Here is a 6952-nt window from a genome sequence, read left to right as displayed (position 1 = left end):
TGCCTAGTCAAAGTTGAGTTGACTTTCTCCTAAGAAACCCTAATTTGAACCTTTTTGTATTTGTTCATCTCTGAGTTTCTATTAATGGAATCATGACCAATCCTTGATCAAATGATGGTTATGCACCTCTATGCTTGATGTTGACCAAAATTGGGAGGCTTTGACTATGCTCTGATTATGGTTGACTTTTTAGGTCAAACCAGTTGACTGTGGATCATCTGGACTTTGAATGAGTAATCTTTGGGATTGAATCTTGAACCTTGAATCATTGTGAATGGAATATGGAAGGCAAATTTTAGGGCATGACATTTGGAAGTAAGATATTGGAAATTCTCTTGAAACAGGTAAGGAGAATTCTAATTGGGTGTTGGTGTTGTAGGAAAATAATGCCTCCAAGACGTGACAATACTAACAATCATCAGGTGGATCAAATGGACCAAGCTATGGCCAATATGGAGAAGCGGGACAGAGAGACACAAGCCGGAGAATCAAGAGGATTAACCGATTTTCGCCGCCAAGATCCACCTAAATTTCAAGGGGATGTTACTTCCGAGAAGGCTGACTTATGGTTACAAGAAATTGAAAAGATCTTTGAGGTAATCAATTGTCCTCTAGGGGAAAGGTGTTGTATGCCACGTATCTCCTCTTAGGTGATGCAGAGTATTGGTGGAGATGCACTAGATTGATGATGGAGGGCGCACAGGAAGAAGAGAATTGGGAAGCCTTTAAGAGAAAGTTCCTAGACAAATACTTTCCCATAAGTGCGAGGACCAAATTAGGAGACGATTTTCTGAAACTTCGACAAGGGGATATGACTGTAGGTGAGTACACTGCCAAATTTGAAAATTTATCTAGGTATTTCTGATTCTTCCTGGAAGGAGTAGATGAAGTTTACATGTGTCACCATTTCCAAGAAGGACTCAAGTATGAACTACAAGACTCAGTGGTACCATTAGGGATAAAATGTTTTCAAACATTGGTGGAGAAATGCAGAGAAGTGGAAGAAATGAAGAATAAGAGGACAAATCGCAGGGCGGTCCAGAACTTTGGAGGACCTAATCGCCAAAATTTTCAGAATCAAGGACGTAATAAACAACAGATAAGGCCATACTAACGACCACATTATAATAATCGAGGACCTCAACAAACAGAAAATCATAACACTAAAGGAGGAGGAACTCAAGCTGCCCTAGGGAGACATTGCTACCAGTGTGGTGAAAATGGACATTATGCGAATGAATGTCCTAATAGGAGCCTTACCTGCTTTAAATGCAATAAAAGGGGGCATATGAAGAAGGATTGTAGAACTCCAAAAGCAGAGTTAGCCGTTAATGTTGTCGGAACCGTTTGGCCAACTGCTCAAGGGAGAGTGTATTGCATGTGTGCAGAAGAGAGATCTCCGACCAACAATTTGATCCAAGGGAATTGCAAAATTAAAAGTACCATTCTAACTGCACTTTTTGATTCTGGGGCAACGCATTCATTCATATCCAAAGATTGCGTTGATCGATTGAAAATTATGGTAACCCCACTACCTTTTGACTTGATAGTATCTACCCCTGCTAAGGTTCTAACTATGAACACTGCATGCTTATTATGTAGAGTAGTGATTCAAGAGAGAGAATTTCTAGTTAACTTAATATGTCTACCCCTACAATCTCTCGAGATTATTCTCGGAATGGATTGGATGTCATTTCATTATGTTATGCTAGATTGTGCTCGGAAGTTGGTTATTTTTCCTGAGCTAGGGGTTTTCAAATACCTATCGGTTAACCAACTCAATGTTTCTCTAAAAAATGGAGCCTTGGACCTTTCAATACTTGCTAGTACAAAGGTGAGGGATGAAGACAATATTAAAGACATGCTAGTTACTCAATACTTTCCGGATGTGTTTCCCAACGAGATTCCTGGTTTACCACCTGTAAGAGACATTGAATTCTTCATTGACTTACACTCGAGAACGGGACCCATTTCCATTGCACCATATCGGATGGCGCCAAAAGAACTCCAAGAACTTAAAAAAATTGGAAGACTTACTAGAGAAAGGACTCATTAGGAAAAGTGTTTCCCCATGGGGAGCTCCAGTGCTTTTGGTAAAGAAAAGGATGGGCGTTCTCGACTATGTGTGGACTACAGGCAACTTAACAAGGCAACCGTGACGAATCGATATCCCTTACCTCGTATTGATGACTTGATTAACAACCTTAAAGGAGCATCTGTATTTTCTAAGATTGATTTGAAGTCTGGCTATCATCAAATTTAGGTAAGAGAGGAAGATATATCTAAGACAACATTCAAGACTTGTTATGGACATTATGAGTACCTAGTCATGCCATTTGGAATGACTAATGCTCCCGCTATTTTCATGGATTATATGAACCGAATTTTCCACCCATTTCTAGACAAATTCGTTGTCGTATTCATTGACGATATCCTTATTTACTCTCAAAGTAAAGCGGAACACGAAGAACATCTACGTCAGGTGCTACAAATTCTACGAGAAAAGAAGTTGTATGCTAACCCATCCAAATGTGAATTTTGTCTAGAAAGGGTAAATTTCTTGGGACATGTCATATCAAAGGAGGGCATTGCAGTCAACCCAGCAAAGATTGAGACCGTGCTTGCATGGAATCAGCCTTAGACAGTCACCGACATAAGAAGTTTCGTAGGATTAGCTGGATACTATCGATGATTCATTGAAGGATATGTAAAGATAGTAGCTCCAATGACTCAAATAACTAGAAAGGATCAACCTTTTGCTTGGACTGAGCAATGTGAAGCTAATTTTCAGTTGTTGAAGAAGAAACTTACAATGCCACTGATATTGATTCTGCCACAACCTGAGGAGCCATACAAAGTTCATTGTGATGCATCTCATTAGGGCTTAGGATGTGTGTTGATGTAGCACCGGAAGGCAGTAGCATACGCTTCAAAACAATTAAAGGTTCATGAAAGGAATTATCCTACTCATGATTTAGAGCTTGCAGCAATAGTTTTTACGCTAAAGATTTGGCGTCATTACCTCTATGAATGTATACGTTCACGATATTCAGCGACTATAAGAGTTTGAAGTATTTGTTTGATCAAAAGAAATTAAACACGAGACAGAGGAGGTGGATGGAAACCTTGAAAGACTACGATTTCACATTACAATATCATCTAGGAAAAGTGAACGTGGTGGCAAATGCCTTAAGTAGAAATGGTGTCCTTGTAACAACATTACTGATGGCCAAACAACAAGAGCTATGGGAAATATTCAGAGACATGCACCTAGACGTAAAATGGGGACAAGGAACTCTTCAATGTGAAATGATCAAAATCTCTAATGGACTTTTGGAAGACATTCGGAACTATCAGAATAATCCACTCTTGGAAGAGAAAAGGGAATTGATAGTACAAGGAAAGGCACCCGATTTTAAAGTAGGACCAAATAATATCTTAAGGTGCAACGGAAGAATTTGTGTACCCGATGTTGTAGAGATAAGGAGACTAATTTTAGAGGAGGCCCACAAGAGAAAACTAAGCCTTCACTCTAGAGCATCGAAAATGTATAAAGATTTGAGACAAAACTATTGGTGGCCAGGGATGAAGAAAGCGGTGGCAGATTACGTAGCATCCTGTTTGACTTGTTAAAAAGCAAAGATAGAACACCAAAGGCCGGCAGGAATGTTGCAAACCTTAGATGTGACCGAGTGGAAGTGGGATAGCATTTCAATGGATTTTATCACCGGATTACCAAAAACTCGAAGGATGCATGACTCAATTTGGGTAATTGTCGATCGTCTGACAAAGTCTTATCATTTCTTACCGGTGAGAACGACCTATAATGTAGCCAAGTTAACAGAAATTTACATTTATGAAATTGTTAGACTACATGGTGTACCTTCTAGAATCGTGTCAGATCGAGACCCAAAGTTCACATCACATTTTTGGGGTGCATTGCATGAGGCACTTGGAACAAAACTAAGATTAAGTTCGACATATCATCCACAAACAGATGGACAAACTGAACGAACGAATCAGTCGTTGGAGGATCTACTTCGGGTATGTGTGTTGGATTATAGAGGGAGTTGGGATGATATACTACCTTTGATTGAATTGAGCTACAACAACAGTTTTCATACTAGTATAGGAATGGCTCCATTTGAGGCTCTATATGGACGAAAATTTCATACGCCATTATGTTGGTATCAAGATGGTGAGAGTATAATTGTAGGTCCAGAAATGAATCATCAAACTACAGAAAAGGTTAAAAGCATTAGGGAAAAGATGAAGGCTTCACAAGATCGTCAGAAAAGCTACGCTGACAAAAGACGTAGGCCATTGGATTTTGAAGAAGGAGACCATGTGTTCCTCTGTGTCACACCCACCATGGGGGATGGGAGAGCAATCAAGGCGCGGAAGTTAACTCCTAAGTTTATTGGACCCTATCAAATAACTTATAAAATTAGACCTTGTGGCTTACCAAATTGCATTACCACCATTTCTATCTGGCATACATGATATGTTCCATGTCTCACAACTACGGAAATACATTCCAGACCCTTCTTGTGTAATCAAACCAGACACCATTCAGCTTAAAGACAACTTATCATTTGAAGTAGTACCCGTTAGGATCGAGGATAGGAGAATGAAACTGCTAAGGAATAAGGAAATTCCGTTAGTAAAAATTATTTGGAACCAAGCCACTGGTGATGCAACTTGGGAACTTGAGAGTGCAATCCGAGAGAAATACCTAGAATTGTTTACAGACGCGTAATTTTGAGGACGAAACTCTTTTAGAGGGGAAGTATTGTAAGACCCGTAATTTTAAAATAAATTAATATTTTAAGATTATAGTATATTCGCACCTCTATAATATAATATGATCAGATATAAAATTAAATAGTATTTATATAAGTAAATTCAAGTTATGCTAAAAATATTTTGATTATAGTATATTCGCACCTCTATAATATAATATGATCAGATATAAAATTTAATAGTATTTATATAAGTAAATTCAAGTTATGCTAAAAATATTTTAGGATTTTTATTTCATTAGTAGTTCTTGATAGAAATTTTATAAAAATCTTGACTTCAGTCTCTTTGATGTTCGGTAAAATTAGCCGCCTTCATTTAAAAAAAAAAAACAACCCCTTTTTGGTAAGAAAATTTTAGTGGTAGAATAACAAAATTATTTATGAAATAATTAAAAATAAAAATAGTTTCTCTTTGAAATTAATTTCCGGTCTCTCCAATAAACGGTAGTTTTAGCCGCTTAAAATTTTAAAATAATCTCTGTTCATAACAAAATTTTATCGATGAAAAAATAAATTATTTTTAGTAGATTAATAAAAAGTTAATAATAAAAATAATAAATTTTTATTTTTTCGACCATTTTTTTATATAACGCAGTATAGAATAACCAAAAAAATGATTTTATTATCAGTACAAATTATTTCGGCAATTTTATCCGTGTCACATAACACCAGAAATTATACGTGTAAAACAAAATATATTATGGAAGAAGATAACAATAAATATGAACGAATAATAATGATGACAGTATTAATTGAGAAGTGATAAGTGATAATTACTAACTAGGCAAGTAGTATAGTTGGAGATAAAAATCATAAGGTAACACCATGTGCTTTGATTATAAATATGGTACTCCTACGTTCTTAAATATAGTACTCCTACGTTCTATTTTTACATACCAGAAGAAGAAAGAATTAGGAAATTCAATAGTTCTCAGTATAGTTTTATTTTATCTCCACTTGTTCTCAATACTTCTCTAATTTGGAAAATCACTATCTAATTCATCTCTACACTTAACTCCTTACTCTTTCTTAACTTTATATATCTATTATATATAATTGTTAAAACTTTGTTTTTTTTAATAAATTTCCAGTAAAATTTTCTTACAATTTAATTATTTAATCGAAATTAATTACTTGTTTTATATAAATTTAAAAAAAAACTCATACTTTAGGTTCTTTACAACCTTGTTGTTCAATTAGTTGTGATTAAATAAAATTGAAGTTGTGTAAATTATATTATAAATAAAATTTCTTCAATAAATGCAAAATATTATTTAAAATTAATAATTGACTTTATAATCATGTATTATTTTGAGATATACTATAATAATAATTTGGATTTTCATTTATAATTTATGTAAATTGGTTTTTTTTAAATATAAAGGAGTATAATTTTAATTGCAGGTAATTATGTTTTGTATTAGGAGTTTATATATTTATACACTACCTTCCAAACAACAATAATTATGAAATGTCCTACCAATACTCTAATTTGACTATTTTGTTCAAACACTAGTACATGATTTAAACTTTAGTAGCTTTTATCATGTAGGGTGTATTATTTATATTTAATATTTTATGAATATCAAAAGAGATTATTATGTACACATCAAGTTAGTTCATACAGAAGCGTTTTTATAATTATCCACGTAAAAGTGTTTCTAGAATTGTTCTGGAAATCTCTTGATGAATACTCATATAGCCTAGTTTTTTAAGAAAAGTAAGTTCTATCCTATAAAAAAGTTTAACTTAATCTAGCTGTTATAAATTTTTAATATATTTTTATAAGCTTCGAAGTTCTAAATGTATAATTATTAATTTTATCTCAAAGAAGAATAATAAACAAAATTAAATGGATGGACATTTAGGAGTTTATTTTTTAAAATGAAAACTATAATTTAAGTTTTAATAATAAAATGAAAAATTAGATATCGACGAAGTTTACAACGTATGAGTTCATTCTATATTAGTTGTTCTAATTTAGTTCGTTTTGGATAAAGGTGCACGACCCGCCAACCAATTCCAAACAAAACATCAATTCTACGACTCTCGTAACTGTAAGGGCGTCTCTCTATTTTTATACTTTTCTCAAATATATATATATATATATATATATATATATATATATATATATATATATATATATATAT

The 6952-nt window shown here is 34.1% G+C and overlaps 1 pseudogene; it reads left to right on the top strand.

Moving 5' to 3' along the window:
- Positions 1–386: 386 nt before the first annotated feature.
- On the top strand, positions 387–2056 carry LOC131659093 (uncharacterized; annotated as a pseudogene).
- Positions 2057–6952: the final 4896 nt, after the last annotated feature.

The sequence above is a fragment of the Vicia villosa genome, linkage group LG3 (assembly GCF_029867415.1).
Source record: "Vicia villosa cultivar HV-30 ecotype Madison, WI linkage group LG3, Vvil1.0, whole genome shotgun sequence".
In the NCBI taxonomy this organism is placed as follows: domain Eukaryota; kingdom Viridiplantae; phylum Streptophyta; class Magnoliopsida; order Fabales; family Fabaceae; genus Vicia; species Vicia villosa.
Note: the sequence above shows the minus strand (reverse complement) of the source record. Positions and strands in the feature narration are given on the sequence as shown.